Source organism: Equus quagga, chromosome 3 (genome assembly GCF_021613505.1).
Source record: "Equus quagga isolate Etosha38 chromosome 3, UCLA_HA_Equagga_1.0, whole genome shotgun sequence".
NCBI lineage: Eukaryota > Metazoa > Chordata > Mammalia > Perissodactyla > Equidae > Equus > Equus quagga.
In genome coordinates, this window is record NC_060269.1 from 23110210 (window position 1) to 23129129 (window position 18920).

Genomic DNA, 18920 nt, shown 5'->3' on the forward strand with positions numbered 1-18920 from the left:
TAGTCAGCTTCCTTTCTCTTTCCCACATCGTATTTCTAGTGGACATTTCCCGTTAATATACAAAGGTGACTTGTACTCTGTTTTTCTGATCTAAATTATTCCTGCTAACCCATCTCCTGCCCCCAAATCCAGTGAGTTTTTCTCTTACAATCTAGCACTGGGTCCAGGGTTGCCTATTTTTCTGGTTTTTGAAAAGAATCTATAAGAACTTAATTACTGTGATATTGACAACAAATTCAAAAGTACTTATTTTGAAATAAGTACTGAGACCATTCTCACATGAGCAAAATTATCTTTACTGCTACATATATTGTAAGTGAGAAATTGCTCAGATTTCCGGCAAAAAATTCGATGCTCACTTAGGAAGACTACTAGCTACAACAAATGTCGTGTACATGCACGTTCCCTTGCTTCGAGTATTTGCAGAGGTGGAAGTCCATCGCTAGTGACTACCACAGAGCACAACGAGTATTGGTAAGGAAGGGAAATGTGAGGTGGGGCAGAAAAAGACAATTCCTCTGCGTAAAGGAGTATCGTGTCTTTTCATAATTGCTGTTCCTTTTGCTTTCCCAGTCTTGCACTCCATGACCGAATCTGGCACATATCCATACCCTGCTTGGAGAATTGATTTTGCTGTGTACTGTTTAAACTCTTTAGAGAACAACTTGATCATATTTAGCAAAACAAGTGCTGAATATATAGTTTTTATTATGGAAATACAATGGTCATGCAATTATATCTATATGCACCAAACCTCTGATATTTCTAAAAAATGTACTTCTAAAGTACACATTGCTTAAACATAATTAATGCTAAGAACACTGATGGCAACAGAATAGTACCTAGCAAGGAGAGTATGTCAGCTAGCAGATTAGCCATAGGAAAATTTGACTACTAGTTATTTATGTTTCTTCTTCCATCCTTTCCCCAAATGAATTACAATGATAAAAGAATGTTAACATGGGCTTTTTGGTGATACCCTAAAATAGAAATCAGATATGGCCATAAGATTATATACTATTAGTTAACAGAGAATCATGGAATTGCTGGAGTTTTCATCCATGCGAAAGAAGAACAGTGGGAGACAAAATAGGTTATTTTATTATTATTATCCCTGAGTCCTGATTATTCAACCATGAGATTTATTCAACCACAAAATTTACAGAAAACTCTCTGGCCTCTGACAATAGCTGTGTTTTTACTGAATTATTTAGGCAAAAGAGAAAACAAGAGTTAATATATTTTCTGGATAAGACTTTTATTCTTTTTGCTTTATTTTTAGATTAGAACATTTTAGCTATAAACCTAAAATTTGATTTATCTCTCTTTCTACTGTTGGTTACTGACTATAATTTCATTTCTCAAAAGGTCAAAATATACTATAGAAAATAAACTTTGGGGTTTTTTGGGTGAGAAAGATTTGCCCTGAGCTAACATCTGTGCCAATCTTCCCTTGCTCTGTATGTGGGACGCCACCACAGCGTGGCTTGATGAGCAATATGTAGGTCCATGCCCGGGATCTGAACCCATGAACCCTGGTCTGTGGAAGCGGTGTGCACAAATTTAATCACTATACCACTAGACCAGACCCTAATTCATTGTTAATATATAAAGAGCTTACTTTTAGATTTCTCTTAAAAAGCTTACCTTTAACTGCAGTAATAATGAACTTCCTTTTCAAAAGAAACAGAATTCTAAACTCTCGTTGTTTAAATTTTAGCTTCTATACTGCATTTTAATCAAACAGGTATGTCAGAAGACTTATTATATTTGGCCTGGACAAAAGTCAAAATAGCAAAGATTTGTCTAATTTATTTCATGAGATTTTTAAGTGGCTAATAATACTAAAGAAAAATAACAAACCAAAGGGAATTTAGGGGTTTTCAATAAAATCACAAATTCAGGAGTGGTATTTTTTACAGCAGTCATTTTAATCCAGTTTTTAATCAAATATGAGATTAATGTATTAATAGGTTAATACTAAATCTTGACAAAACAATGTGTTCTAATAAGCAGTATAGTGTTTAAGAGTTTCAAATTTCTTGAATTAGATACATTTCCTTTAACAACCTGGCATCAGTTGACCATCTCAAATTGTGCCTAATATGTGTATGCTTGGCATACTTTTATTTCTACACATTTTATTCTGGCTCTCCATTTTCACTCTCTTTAAATATTCGTGTCAAAGGCTATTTTCATATATAACGCACTATTGTCATCAGGGCAAGGCTTGGTTTACAGTAAAAGTCCATTTAGAACAGTTTTGTTCTTAAATGAAAGCTATGCTGCCACATTTTTTTTAAAAAATTGTTGCATCGTTTTGCTCTAACTAGATTATGTTTAGATAATTCTCTCCAATTTGATGTGACAGTTTTCTAGATTGTTTTTCCACTCACAGCTTAAACTCTGCCAAGAAATTACGAAGTGCCAAGAATAACTGACAACACAGAGAGCCAAATACTACTCGTTTCAATAAAACTGTATTTGCAAAAACGTTGTAAACAATTATCAAATATTTTAGTACTGCCATTCTGTGATTGCAATCCATAATTTCCCTTAAACACTACATATATTTAATTTACATAAAAGCATTTCCTCAAAGCTGTCCCTGTGGAAACGTGTTCCAAATGGCATTTAATCACAGGTATCAAGAATGAATCCATACTGAGCTCCATATGCAAACGGTACATCATCTGCTAATAAGCCAGCACAGTTTTTACTACTTACATATTTTGGCAACTAGTAACTTAACTAGAAAAAAAATGAAAGAAAAACTAGTTTAACACAAGATTAAAGGTCAAACATATATATCATAACAGAAATTAAGGGAGAATTTAGTATTTTCAATTTAGAAGCCACTTTATCATATATTTGTGTTGTTTCTAGTCAAGAGAAGGAGGGTTTTTCCCCACCATATTTATGGTTTTAATTATCTGCCTATAATCACATGACTTTATTTATTCGAAGATATTTGTCTGGAAGGCACTGAACCTTGCTGGAAAAAAATTGAAAAATGCAATGAAATACATTTATACCTATGGGGATACGGATGTGTATTCACACAGACATAGACATAAATTTATGCTTCTAAAGACGTATAGATGATAGGTCTCTCTCTATATTTATTTACATGTGATGTTTGACTAAACATATATAAATATAGAGAGACATTTACATATAAACATAGATGTATTCATGTGAGGGTATCTGGATATGCTTGTGTGTGTGCATTGGCTATCTGTATATTTTCAAATTTTCAGACAAGTAATTGTTAAGTAGATGTGTCACTAATTCACATTCCATTAAGAGAACCAAACAAACAAACCACTATGCCATTTCAAATTGCGTTGCACAGGGAGAAAGAGGTTCCTTCTATTACTCCAAACACAAGATAGCATTTTCTAAGCCACCAGATTCAACAAATGAGCTGCCAAAACCTTAGATATTTTAACCAGTGTTGTGCTGATTTTTCTTTTTCTGTTAATACTGTTGTGATTAAATTAAATCTAAACTAAAACATTGTATAATTAAAAGATTTATCATCTTTTTTTGATGTTACTCATCTTTAGTCTTTACACTTTGAAGAATATCTACTTTTAAAGAGGGTTTGAACTGTAAAAAGTGATGTAGTTTAAGAAAAATCATGGAGCAAATATTCACAAGGTTTTTTTTTTTTTCCTGAGGAAGATTTGCCCTGAGCTTACAGCCATGCCAAACTTCTATGTTTTAGCATGTGGGCTGCCACCACAGCATGGCTGCTAACAGAACAGTGTAGGTCTGGCCTGGGAACCAAACTTAGCAGCCAAACTAAAGCATGCTGAACTTAACCACTAGGCCCCCAGGGCTGTCCTTCACAAGGTTTTTAAGTATTGGAATCATGGTTTGTCAGTACATGAAATGGATTTCAATGTTTTCTGTCTCGTTGTATGACAGAGTGAATTTAAATATTATAACTGTAAAGGTAAAGGAACACAATGAAGTAATCATAAAAAAGTATTTGTAAATGACATGTGAAATTAAGCAGCTTGTCAGACTACTAGTCAATAAGATTGTTTCTCTTTTTTGAGAAACATGTCAAACTATTAATCCAAATACTTGAATTTGAGGAAATTCAAAATAAAGTTCATTGTGTTTTCTAATATAACATACAGCTTTGTATCACTAATGAAGAATTGCCCAGTGTTTGTTTCTGCTTTGAGTATGCAAATTTTAATTATAAAAGAGCAAAATGAAAACTACTTTTAAAGTATTTTATCAATTGTCACAAAATTCTTGAAGTTATAAAACTTGTTTAATTTGTAAAGTATTAACAAAACTATGTAAGAAGGAGAATATTATTTTCAGTGCTCATATAGAAAAAATAATAGAAGTTGTAAATATCAGCCCTTATAAATATTACCTAATATTCCTAAATATTTAGCTATTCCGTATAGAAGCATCAATCTTTTTAATTGAAAATATAGAACTCAGGCTGCCACGTCTACTCTATTGTAGTAAATAATTTTAAAATAAACAAGATTTTTTTTTTAATAGGAAAAAGTCACAACGCTTAGATGAGTGTCTTTGTTTCATTTTTGCTTGTTTGGTTCATTGGTCATCTCCGACACGGAGATATAGTGGCACTGAATACCGTTACATAAATGAGCAGCACATTGATTGTTTATGAAATGTCTCAATTAATTAGAATGTTTATTGAAAATTATTATATATTTTAGCATTTAAAGTATATTTTAGTATTACTAAACCCTTCTAAATAGCTGTAACTTTAAGAAGATATAGCTTTCCCCTTTGTTAAACTAAGAATAAAATGAAACTTTGTATGTTGACTTTTAAAAAGTACTTTAAAATATGACTAGGAAAGTAATCAAGGAATTTCATGGTAACACATCACCCGGGAAGGAAAAATAGCAGAGGGTTAAAATCATTTGGTAAGAGATGCAGTGGCTCAGATGACAACATTGGAAATGTAAAACCATAAACTTTTCAACAGACTAAAATAAAGTACTATGGTAAAAATACTGCAACACTTTATTTGAGGACCTTTATATTCTTTTAAACGATTTAATCTTCACGGTATTTTTGATGATCTACCCGAGGCCATGCAACAAAACGTAGAGAATACAGCAAAGGACAGCAAGCTTCCTCTAACCTCCAGAGGGTCACTGAAATGGGGCAATCAGAAAAGGGTAAGATGCAACAAGAATTATCAATTAATACTGTTTATAAACCAATCTGCCTTTGGATAGTCTGCAACTGCTGAAAAAAATTAGGTTAAAATGGGAAGGATTAACTGATAGTGAAGATTTAAAAGTGCTATAATTGGTAAATAATTTTGGAGATTTGAAATAGCCAATATTTTAAAATTTGTGAATGCAAAAACTATTTTTAATTATCTTCTTAAAACAAAATAATTATGTATTTATGGTAGAAAATATAAAATAAATAAGAAGAAATAGTCCCAAATCCACCCTCTCATGCATACTGATTATTAAGATTTTATGAAATTATGTACTCACAAATATTTCTATACGTGTATCATATAGATCTCTAATCTATGTATTTTTCTACAAAAGAAGTCATAATGTGTAAATTATTTAGCAACACTATGTAATGGATATATAGTAATGTATTTGAAAGAGTTACATGCTGCCATTATAAACATACCTATTTACCTACCATATAAATTTGAATTTAAAGTGCCTTTGGCAATGAGTAGATTAAATTGTTTTTCAAAGTTCCTCCAATTTGCTAATTCTTAGATTTAATTTTAAAACTCATTAATGATGTGTTGTCATAAATATTTTTATGAGGAGATTTTACTAGTTGATAGATGGAATACTATTTAAACCCTCAGTGAATATTATACAAGTATGAGTATAAAAGGAAATATCAGCTGAGGATAAATCTTGAGAAAATAAAACTAAAGAGACATTTGTGCGTTAAAAGCATGCTGTGTATAGGTTCTAAAATATAGAGAATTGAACACAAAGCACATGATTATTTAGTTGTACTTGATGCATAATTATTTGTTCACATATTTTACAAATGGTTCCCAAACTTGGATGCTTATTATAACTACATTTGATGCTTTAAAAACTATTAATGCCTAGATGTCAACCTAGAGATTCCCGTTTAATTGGTCTGGGGAATATCCTGGGTATCTGGACTTTAAAAATATTTCCTGGTGTTTTTAATGTAAAGCCGTAGTTAAGAATGACTGACTTGCATCTCCAGGAGCATGAAGAAATTAAATTTTGCAATCTAACATCACTATAAAGAAATATTCCTCATATATGCAGGTGTTCGAATAAAAATATAGTTACCCTATAAAACCTTCCCCGTTTTCACTAGTATTTTTCAGGTGGTAGACATTTAATATCTTATTTATATTCTTCAGGTGAAATGTTTATTATGGTTTCTTTTCAGTACTTTCAGATGTAACAGTGTGCAAGTGCCTAAATCCTAATTTAACTTAAAACAATTCTGGCTTTAAATCGTCACTTGGACTTTAAATCCTAAACTTGATTTCTCTTCAAAGATTCAAAAGATCAATGGGGAAATTGAAGGTGCTTTCAGCTTAGAAAGAGAAACACCTGGGAACAGAAATTTCTCCATGCTATCATACACAAGTAGATCTATACTGAATTTCTTTGACCAGGGACTATTGTAGATTTTGCATATTAAATTTGGAGTATTGTATCACCAGCTAGAATTTCTTAGAAATCTAGAAAATCCATTATACACACACAGACATATAGGTATAGATGCTCATTCACATACACACATGTATGTGTAAAAGACTAACAGGAAGTAGATATTCACATTAACTAACCAAACGTATGTCTGGAGGCATTTTATTTATATCAGCAAGGTAGTTCTTATTCAAATAATAGTTTTACATAAACCTGATACTTCTCTGTGTAGGATTTCTTTTCAACTCTAAAAAGAATGATTTTCACAAATGCTGAATGAAATAATCATATTTAAGAGGATTGCATTTTAAAACTATTGCATTATATGTACAGCTAAGACTAAAAACAAATAATTCTAAATATCTACTGTTCAAATATGCTAAAAATGCTATCTCGATTGTTTGCTACCAAATTGCTCTGTTTTAGTATTTGGCATTAAAAAGTAAATATATATTTTCTACGAACAAAAGTTTCTTAAAGTCCAGAAGAATTTATTCTCACTCTACAATATACACTATAAGAGGGTCTGAAATATCATAAATATTCTTAATCATTTGCTCTGTTGTTTGTTGACATATGTTTGGCAGGAAACAGTAGTCAAAGACTTTGAAGTGGGAATATATGTTTTCACACAGAATCCTTCCCAGGTGTTGAAGCTGTATGGGCCTCAGATGGTCTTAAAGATCTGAGACAACAGAATTTCTCTCCAAACCATTAAAATTTGAAGAGCAACTGAACAGATGTTCATTCTTTCATTTAATATTTCAGACAGCTGCATAACGGCACTGTGTTGTTTTTGCACTCTTTTTTTTTTTTCATAACATTTAAAAACTAAACTCATTTAAGGTCACTTCTGATGACAGTCTGAACTGGTCTGACAGCTGTTTAAATGTTTTTGACATCTGCTTGGGAAGATGGAATTCCTGTCTTTCTTCTGCTTGAATTCTTGCTACACATTTTTTAAAAAATAATTTTTGTTCTTTAACAAAATCAGAAAAACACAAAATAATTGGTTGAAAGTTGGTATATTTGGGTGTGCATACCTGTGTGTATTCCTCGCCTCTATAATTCAGCACGACTAAAGGAGAGATACATAACTCTGCCAGAACTAACATAGGTGTCTCATATGTAATTAAAACTCAAAGCGTTTATTTTATTCACACTTTGTGAGCTATAAAACATTATTGCTTATAAAAAAGAATTCCCAAACGTTCAGTGTCACTTCCCCAAGAGGTATAGTAGATGGTGGGCACAGGTATATTAAATGTAATCTGTGCAGTAACCTTAAATATGTGTGCAATTATTAGAGATTAGTCTGAATATTTGCAGGAAAGAGCTACCGGATACCCAGACCTGGTCTGGCTGGAATCTGCTTTTCCTCATGGCTTATGGGTTTTATCCAGGGAACTGAAAGATCTCTGAGGATGTTTTCAAGTCCTCCAGGTACCTGAATTGGGAAATTCCCTGTAGGATATATTTTATACCATATGGCAGGCAGGAAAGAAAAAACTTGAGGGTTTGAAGTTTGAACCTGATCTCAGGGAGTATCAGCACTGCATTTTGCCTCAGAGCCAGCCAAAACGAACTCTGGAAAAGCTAAACATGACAAAATGTGGTGTAGCTAAGGTGTGCTTCTAGATGTTTCTCTGGAGAACTTGGAGCTATTTTTGGAAAACTGTGTTTGTGGTTGTAGCTACAGAACTTGAAAGGAGGACTACCATAAACAGCCTGGTGTTCATGGTAGTGGGGGTGAAAGTAAGTCACTTGGCTGTTAGGAAACCAAGTACTGTATGGATAAATCTTAAGAGAAACTGCACGTTGTTAGAAACTACCATTGGAAGACAACATAGTTGGAAAGCATAAGCTTATGTCACGTTGAAATAGTTACCAGAATCTACTGTTATGCACAACGAAGTACATTACACTAATTAGCAGGTAAACATCCATCTAAGAGATGTAAGAAAATAACCATTGTCTTATTAGAGCTATTGCCAACACAATTTGTGTCTCGTTGCCTCCATTTTATATATGGAGTATCTAAATCTTCAAAATCTTAATGAACTTATCTAAGATCTCATGCTTCATAAGAAGCAAACATGAGATTCAAGTTCACATTTACTTAACTCTCAAGATTATTTTCTTTTCACTATATCATACAAATTTCCTCAATAGCAATATCTCATTGTTCAGCACCCATTGCTCTAATATTTTGAGATCATAATATTTTATACATTGAGTGGAATCTATTTTCCAAGTAAATAAAAAGCATCAAATCTTATGCATGCTTGGAATCATAAAAATAATTTAGTCCAAATCATCTGTTTTAATGATGAACAAACTGAGGCCAAATTCACCTACGTAATCAGTGATACTTGGAGGGGGAAATATTAGTTTTTAGGGCTAGTGCCCTTTTATTCTGCAAAATAAGAAACTGTGGAAAGTTAGAGAGTATAATAAAGCAGCAAGGCAAGTCGCTCAGACTGAGATTTTAAGGGGCCATGTTGAAGCTCTCAGCATTTAGCAGGTTAGTGTTATTTCAGTGGGCCCCTCTTCACAGGTCAGGTCAGCGCGGTGACTCAAATTCTCTAGCTCCTATTTTAAACAGAATTTATTTAAAAAAAAAAAAACACGCTTTATTTTGAAGAAAAATACACCGTGGAAGAATAATTATAATGTTAAAAAGGTTTATTTTCTTTATATTCAACAACCGTTTATTTAGCATCTAAAATATGCAAGGCCCTATGCCTTTATAATCCAATCTACAATTTACTATTGCAGAATGTAGTAGATATTCAGGTTAAAGAGAGAAGTGACAGTGAAATGATTTCTCTTCAATTAAAAACAGGACTCAATATTATTTTGAGTACAATAGAATCCTAAATGCACCAATGAAATTGACAACTTTCATATCTTAGCAATGTGTCTCTGAATGTTTCATGTTTCAATATTGACATATTTCATTCTGTTGCTGGTGATTTTTCAAATATTAATGTCATAAGAGATGTCCTTAATTTTAGGAAGGAAAATTGTGTCAAAAGTCATGCTATAGGGGCCAGCCTGGTGGTGCAGCAGTTAAGTTCACATATTCCACTTTGGTGGCCTGGGGTTCACCAGTTTGGATCCTGGGTGTGGACCTATGCACCACTTGGCAAGCCATGCTGTGGTAGGCGTCCCACATATAAAGTAGAGGAAGATAGGCAAGAATGTTAACTCAGGGCCAGTCTTCCTCAGCAAAAAAGAGAAGGATTGGCAGCAGATGTTAGCTCAGGGCTAATCTTCCTCAAAAAAAAAAAAAAGGAAGTCATGAAATAAACAGATATATTTTATTTTTTATTGACAATAAGTTTAAAAAAAAAGAAGGCATAAATTACCACTGCAGGAATAAAGAAGAGATATCACCACTGATTCCACAGGCATTAAAGGGCAAGGAAATACTACAATATGTATACACCACAAATACTACAAAACTGTATGCACATAATTTAAAAACAGATAAAATTGACTTATTCTTTAAAAACAGAAATTACCAACACTCATTCAGGAAAAATACGTAACCTGAATAGCCATATATGTGTTTAAAAACATTATATTTGCAGTTAAAGAATCTCCAAAACAGACTCCACTTCTATATGGCTACACTGCTGAATTCTGTTCAAACATTTAAGGGAGAAATAATACACTCTTCAGAAATTCTTGAAAAAAACAGAAGAACAAAACTTCTTTTGGGAAAAAAGCTCATGTATTAAGATAAAGATATTAGGATAAAACAAAAGCCTGAGCCAATATCTATCCTAAACATAGATACAAAAATCCTTAATAAAATATTAGCAAATTGCCAGGAGTCGCCCACCAGTCAGCTAAGCCTCTACCCAAGGACAACGGTCCGGGAGAGAGATGAGGGAACGCACGGCGGACCCTCAAAAGATGGCGGTCGGCCGCTCCTGATCCTACTCATGCTACTGATCTTAGCAATATTGCTCTTGCTGTTCTTTTTCTGTACATGGGATATCTTGGGGAAAATCTCTCCAAGCAGGGGAGAAAAGCTGATGTAACCTGGCCTTCTAGGGAAAGTTCAGGGGAACAACAGCCTGAAGGGAAAAAACGTTCTGACCCCCTCCTGGAAAGGCGGTAGGGGAATTTGGACAGCCCTCAAGGAAGAAGCCTTCTAATAATCAGCCTCAAAAAAAAAAAAAGCATTCCCTCCTCAGGTCCTTCTAAGAGGTAAATATTATCCTAAGCCTGTTAGGACAGGAGGTAAATGGTGGCCCCACCCAGGAACAGAGGTGTGCAAAAACTACCCCTTCCTAAGGCAACTCACCATCCTGATAAAGTTACAAGGAAATATAATATATTGACACAGGGGAACTGGGATTATGATGAGGATTGGAAACCCTATAAAATAGTTAATGGTAAAAGAAAAACCCCAAGCACTGTGCCTGTGTGGCTTTCGGTCTCCTTACACTTTGCAATATTTCTGCTTTCATTATTACAGGAATAAAGATAGAGGCTTAGGGCCATTCGACCCATGAGGAACTAAATCTAGACGTTACACTCCGTTTTGCCATCAGTCTTAAACATCTAGACGCCTAGTAGACATATGAAAAAGGTCAATATCTATATTTAATAAAGGTTGCTTACTTCTCACAGATATACTGTGCTAATATTATAATAAGATATGCTTATGTACCCATTTTATTTGCCAAAATTATGTACTGAGAGAATTCCATGAAATCATAAACGCATGACCTGGACCCTATATAAGTGCTTGAATGCTTCGAATAAATCAGACTTGGAAACCTCACCTCCAGTCTCACCGTAACTTCTTTATTCGCCGACACTGTTCATCCCTCAGGAAACCCTAGCGGCTGGAGCTGGACTCCGGCAGCAAATTAAATCCAGCACTCTATATTTATATCTACAGCTGTATCTGTATCTAAATTTATATCTATATATATATATATCATGAGCAAGTGGTTTTTTTAAAAAAATCAACATCAGTTAATGATAAAATAATCTGGGAAAACAAAGGAATTTCCTTCATTTGATAAAGATCATAACTGAAAGGTATACAGCTAACAACATACTTACTAGGAATGACTTAATGTTCTCTCGCTAAGATGGGAAATCAGGCAATAAATCTGTATCTATTGATATCATTATGTGCTTTTTCTTATTATATCTATAAATATGGTGAAATACATTAATTGATTTTTTAATGTTGTTCCAATCTTGCATCCTTGAAGAAACCCACTTGGTCATGGTCTGTGTGTATGTGTGTGTGTGTGTGTGTCTGCATTATGAATTTGATTTACTAATACTTTATGAGGATTTGTGCCTATTCAGGAGAGATATTGGTTTTGTTTTGAAGTTTTGTGTTCTCTCACCACTCCTATTCAATATTTTTCTGGAAGTTCAAGCAATTTCAGGAAGGCAAGAAAAAGAAATAAAATGTGTTCAGATTAGAGAAGGAGAAATAGCACTATCCAAATTCACAGATGCCATAATTATATATGTAAAAAATCTCAAAGAATCTACAAAAAAGCTCATAGAAATTATAAGTGACTTAGAAAGTTGAAAAGATCTAAGAACAATATACCAAAATTATATTTCTAATATAATAGGAATAAACAGTAGCTGAAATTGTAAAAAGCAATGTCATCTACAACAGCTACCCTAAACGTGAAATACTTAGGTCTAAATGTTATACAATATGTGCACAATCTGTGTGCTTTAAACTAGGAAATGTTGATGAAACAGATCAAAGAAGACATAAGGACATAGAACGACACATTGTGTTCATATTTAGAAGACTCAATTTTCTTCAAATAGATTTATTAATTTGATGCAATCTTCATGAAAACCCAATAGGATTCTTGATAGATATCAACAAACTGATATTAAAATTGATATGTAAAGTTAAAGGAACTTGAATAGCCAAACAAATTTCAAAAATAATGAGGTTGGAGAGTTCACTTTTTCAGACTTTAAGAAATACTGTAAATGTACAGTAGTTCAGTGTGTTGTTGATGGAAGGTAAGACTCATGGACTAATAGAATAGAATAGAATATCCAGAAATAGATACATACATATATTTTTAATTGATGATGTTTTGACAAATGTGCAATGGTAATTCAATGGACAAAGGATACTCTTGTCGATAATCGGACCTCTAATAACTGGGCATCTGTAGGCAAAAAAATAAAACAAAAAAAACAAATGAACCCACAACTCACAATTTATATAAAAATTAACTCAAAATAGATCATTGGCCTTAACATAAAACATACAATTACAAATCTCTTCGAAGAAAGCATTGGAAAAAAATCTTTATGATTGTGGATTTTGCAAAGTATTCGTAGATATGACACCCAAAAGCCATAAAAGAAAAGTCACTAAATAAGACTTTATTGAAATCAAAAACTCTTGTTCTGTGAAGGCCACAGTTAAGAGGACAAAAAGGTAAGCTACAGACTAGAGGAAAATATTTGCAAAACAAATATCAGACAAAGGACTTGTGTCCAGAATATATAAAGAACTCTCAAAACAGAACAATAAGAAAACCAGCAACCCAACAAAAAAAAAGAGCAAAAGATTTGAACAGACATTTCACCAAAGAAGATAAATGGAAAGCAAATGAGCAAATGAAAAATAATTACTCATCATCCTTAGTCATTTAGTCATTAAGGAAAAGCAAATTAATAACTATAAAAAAAGATACCATTACCACAGCTATTAGAATGGCTAAAAATAAAAAGGATGCAGAGCAAGAGAAACACTCATTCATTGATGCTGGGAAGGCAAATGATTTGGTTTATCTGAAATATGGTGTGGTAGTTTCTTTTAAACTTAAAATCACCTGGGATTTGCATTTCCTCTAGGTATTTATCTCCCAAAATTGAAAACTTAGCTTCACACCAAAACCTAACATAAATGTTTTAGAACAACATTATTGATAATTTCCAAAAGTTGAACACAATCTAAATGCCCATTGACGGATAAATGGAAAAACAAACTGTGTACACCACTCAGTGGAGTAGCACATAGCCACAACATGAAAAATGCTCAAAAGCGTTATGCTAAGTGAAAGAATCCAGACTCAAAATATGACATACTTTATTCTACTTATTTGACATTTTAGAAATGGCAAAAATGTAAGAACAGCATGAGAGACTCTTTGGAGTGTTTGACTTGTTCTGTTTATTGCCTGTCATTGTGGCTATTAGAATCCATGCGTGTATAAAAATACAAATAACTGTACACCAAAAAATTGATTTTTATAGTATGCAAATTAAAATAATAATAGTAACTAGAAATATTTTATAATATACTGAGATGGAGCTAAAGTGAAGATTATTTTTAATAATTAAATATACTTCTTGGTTAAATATCTTTCATAAAACATAAATTTTTCAATATAGTTAATGCAGTAATTATTCTTCTATAAGAGGATGTCAACCTAGATAAACGCTTGGTCTTTTCAAAGTGTGGCTGCAAAATAAGAATCCATTTCTTGCCCTGATGTGTTCTGAAATTCTTTCTGTCAAGTTAAACGATTCTTCAGAATGAAATTATTTGTCACTGATATTTAGAAAATATTTTGAAAACTCATAGTAATGGATGAGACAGTAGATAATAGAAGTCTTCCTCCTCTAATGGTGGCCACATTAATACAAAGTTGGGGTCACCACAGTCAGTAGGAAGAGCTGATTCAGAAAGACATATACTTATAGCCCTAGGTAGACTTCAGACAGCTGCGTTATGATCCTAGAGATGGCCAAGCCAGTTATAGAAGGTATATTCACGCCTTTGAATGAGAAAAGTGAACTCTACAACCCGAGATTAGAGCAGTACGTGGGGGAAATGGCTGCACTGCAACTCTTGATTTAAAAGTAAAAGACTTACGGGAAAAACAATAGTAGATATTTTAAGTACATCTTTCCAATCTACCTAAAGCCGCTATACTTAAGAAGCACAAATTTAGTTCAAACTAGTATGTCTATTCTATATTTTTTCATAGAAAGCTGCTTTAAGTTAATTTATTGCTGCAGTGAAAACACAAGACATAACTGAACAATTGTTTCTTTTATATTTCATACATTTAAGTTCAGCAAATTTAAATAATTTTAACATTGTTTAATTAAAAAACAGCATCACTTAATTTTTCTTTCCCCAACTTGACAGTGTTCTGGAGCTTTGATTAACTTTAGGGCTCTAGAATGATTTCACTAGCTGCTACAATTTTTTTTTTTTTTTTGAGGAAGATTAGCCCTGAGCTAACATCTGCTGCCAATCCTCCTCTTTTTGCTGAGGAAGACTGGCCCTGAGCTCATATCTGTGCCCATCTTCCTGTACTTTATATGTGGGACGCCTACCACAGCATGGGTTGCCAAGTGGTGCCGTGTTTGGCCCCCGGGATCCCAACTGGAGAACCTGGGCCGCTGAATCGGAACGTGCGAACCTCACTGCTGCGCCACCAGGCCGGCCCCACCAGCTGTTCCTTTTGAATGACATCTTTGTTTCACCAAATTGTGAAGGAATATTTTTCAAAACTTATTCCTTCCTGTCTGCATCAAATTTCCACTAGCTATGTAGTAACTGCACTTGCAATTATTCTTCCGTATTTCATAAAATGTAAAATGCATAGGAGGATAGTTTAGGATTTTTTTGTATCTAAATAATTGCATAAAAATTATTTGGTGTGTGTTTCCATATACACAAATTTTGTTAACCTTAAAGAAAGCTTTCAGGTATGGATATTTGTTGGAGGTAATGCCCTCTTGGCATCATTTGCAGTTCATTTATAAAATAATTAAGTAAATCATCTGTTACACTGAATATTAAATAATTCTCCAAAATTTTCTTCTATAGAAATATAGGTACCTCATTCGGAAATTCACCAAAATAGAATAGTCTAACTTATTCAAAGATGTTTCCATATTAAATTTAAATTTTAAATACCATTTTTAGAAAACACACACCATTGTTTTCCATAGAATTCTAAGTATTTCTGCTTAAAAGGCATTTTTTTCTGCATTGAAAGTTTATGTTGTATTATCCTGAGAAAAGTCACATTGTAGGGATTCTCAAGTAGGCTAAACTAGAGGAGCTGATTTTGTTATTTCTTCCCCTTTTTTGAGGGAAGATGAGCACTCGCAGCGACACAGGGATCGTGGGAAGAAAAAAAAAGAGATTGATTTATGAGACAATGAGGAGTTAGAATAAATAGAACTGTTGGTTAAATAGCTGCTCAGGATGATTAAGAAAGATGAGTCAGGATGACCACTAGGTTTCAAGCTTGATTGACCAGGGAGATGATGCTAGCATTCAACAATCAATGGAATACAAGAGGAGACAGGCTGGGTGAGGTCACGTTTGGATGGGAAGTAAAATTTACTCTCAATGCAGTATGTGTTTATTCCATTTGTTATATTACTTCCTAAGAAAGATTATTAATATGGATTATGTATCATTTTGTGCTGTGAGTCCAAATCCACTCATTAAAATCAAAGTGAAACAATAGTTCTTAAATTCCTCAAGATCTTTTATGAAAAATTTAGTTTCTGCCTATAGAATAGTGCTATCATCAAAATATCACAAGAGCAACCTTATATGACACAAGATGGATAGCTGATACTGATATTTTCACCAAAAGTTAACCGAAGTTTCAAAAATGAAACAAAATTGGTTCTTACATTTAACGCATTTTTCCATAAGATTGATCTTTGTTTACATGCTTCTGTCTACTGCATCTTTATATATTAATTTGTAAATATATTTAGAATATACATTAGAATGATATAAAATCATATAATTTCATCAGTTCTAAGAAGATAATTCAGATGAGAGACCTGTAATCCTGAATACTTATCTTTACCTTATTTCGAATCCCATACACCTGTAGAATATCTATCTTTCGTCAATCAAAATGAAAGCTCAGCCCATTATTTATAATTAAATATAAATAATTTTTACTTATGTTAGAGCATATTATAATTAGGTTTTTGTCTTTGCTGCTTTTAATGTACTCATCATGACAGATTCTTCGTTGTTTTCAATATGGACTTGTAATTGCTTACACATTAATGTAAAAACAGCCAGAGTCAGTGAGAAAACATTTGCAAAAGACATATCTGATAAAGACTGCCATCCAAAACATAAAAATAACTCTTAAACTAAATGATAAGAAATCAAACAACTTGATTTAAAAGTGGGCCAAAGACCTAAACAGATACCTCACCAAAGAAGACCCATAGACAGTAAATAGGCTAATGAAAAGATGCTCCACACTATATGTCACCGGAGAAAATGCCAATTAAAACAATGAGATACAACTATACTCCTAGTAGAATGGCCAAAATTCAAAACACTGACAACACCAACTTCTAGCAAGGATGTGGCACAACAGGAGCTCTCATTCAGTGCTGGTGTCACTTTGGAAGACAGCTTGGTGGTTTCTTATAAAATTAACATACTCTTACCACGCGATCCAACAATCGCTCCTTAGTACTTTCCGAAAGGAGCTGAAAACTTGTCCACACAAAAACCCGCACATGGACAAGTGTACCACTCTAATGGGGAATATTAAAAATGGGGAGGCTGTGCATGTGTAGGGGCATGGGCTCCATGCAAAATCTCTGTGCCTTCCTCTCAGTTTTGCTGTGAACCAAAGACTGCTGTAAAAAAGAAAGTCTATTGAAGAAAAAGAACCTTCACACCTACAGAAGAGTGAAATAAGTTGGACAACAGATTACTAAAAAAAGTATAGATCATGAACTTATAATTTATTCTCTTTAGAACACCCAAAATATATTATTTGTAAATGAGTAAAGGTTAGAGTAGAATGTTGTTCCCATTTCCACATATACTCATTTTTAAAGCATTTATTGTTGGAATACAATTCCCTTCTATAATTTATAATAATGTATTTGTTAAATACACACTTTAATTTTAATTTAAAGTTAATTTAGTTAATAAAGCCATACATTAATTTTCTGTTTTTTTTCCTTTCAGACTGTTATGATAGATATTCTCTCACACATGTATTTTTAATTCTCCTGTTTTCTTCCTTAGAGAAATTTCCTATAAATAGATGAAAAATTGTCTGCATATGTAAAAATTTTCTGCACTTTTTAAGTTTATAATTGATTATTATTATTAATAACTTTATTGCTAATAGTTATTTCAGGAAGTTTGCACCAATATATATTTATACTGTAAATAAGGAATTTGTAATTTGACTTCTCCCTTATCAACAAATGATATAATTTGATTAAATTTTTATTTGATTAAAATTGATTCAACTAGGAATAGCATCAATTTGCTATCTTAATATGCATCTTTATTGCAGTGAAGTTAATATTATTTGTATGTGTTCAGTATAGAAATTTTGAAACTTTATGTAAGCAGATGTCACAAAACTCTCCTTAACTTTTCCAATCTTCAGTATCTTACTTAGAGAGCCACTTCTTACTGTGACTTTATAAAAATATCTACAGACTTTTTCCCCTACATTTTATACACTTTTTTCCCTATGTTTTATGCTTTTATTTTTAATACTTAATTCTTTAATCCATTTATAAATCATTCTGGTATAATATAAAAACATTATAAACCCTTATTTTTCTAAGTAATAAATATTACAAGGCACTAAATTACCTTTCTAAGTTCCCTGTTTCCATTGTTTTTCTTCCAGATAGTCAATTCTCAAAGTATGCTAGAAAGATCTTTGAAAATTATAAATCAAACCGTGTCTGAAACTCACTTAAAATTTTCAGTAGCTTTCCATCACACTCAAAATAAAATCTAAGCTCCATATCACGGCCCTGTATGATGTAACCTTTGTCTAAATTCCGTTGCATTTATTCGTTTGGACACTTTTTGGAACAATTAATATCATTAGGCACTGTGTGAGCAATGGGAATAGAGTAGTGAAGGAAAGTGATATATTTCCTGTTCCCACAATATTTACATTTCAGTGGTGTAGGCATATGTAAAATGAATGAATAAATAAGTTAATAAGTACAATTGTATGTATTATAAAGTGGTGAGCAAACAATAAAGCTGTAACAGAAACTGGAAAATGACGTGGAGAAAAGTTGTATATTTAGCAGGGAGTAGTGCAGACTGAGACAACATCGAAAGACACAGTAAATGCAAAGTCCATGAGTGCGTGGTGTATTTGAGGACTAGTAAGATGGTAGCTGGGGTGTATGATGAGGCAGAAAGTA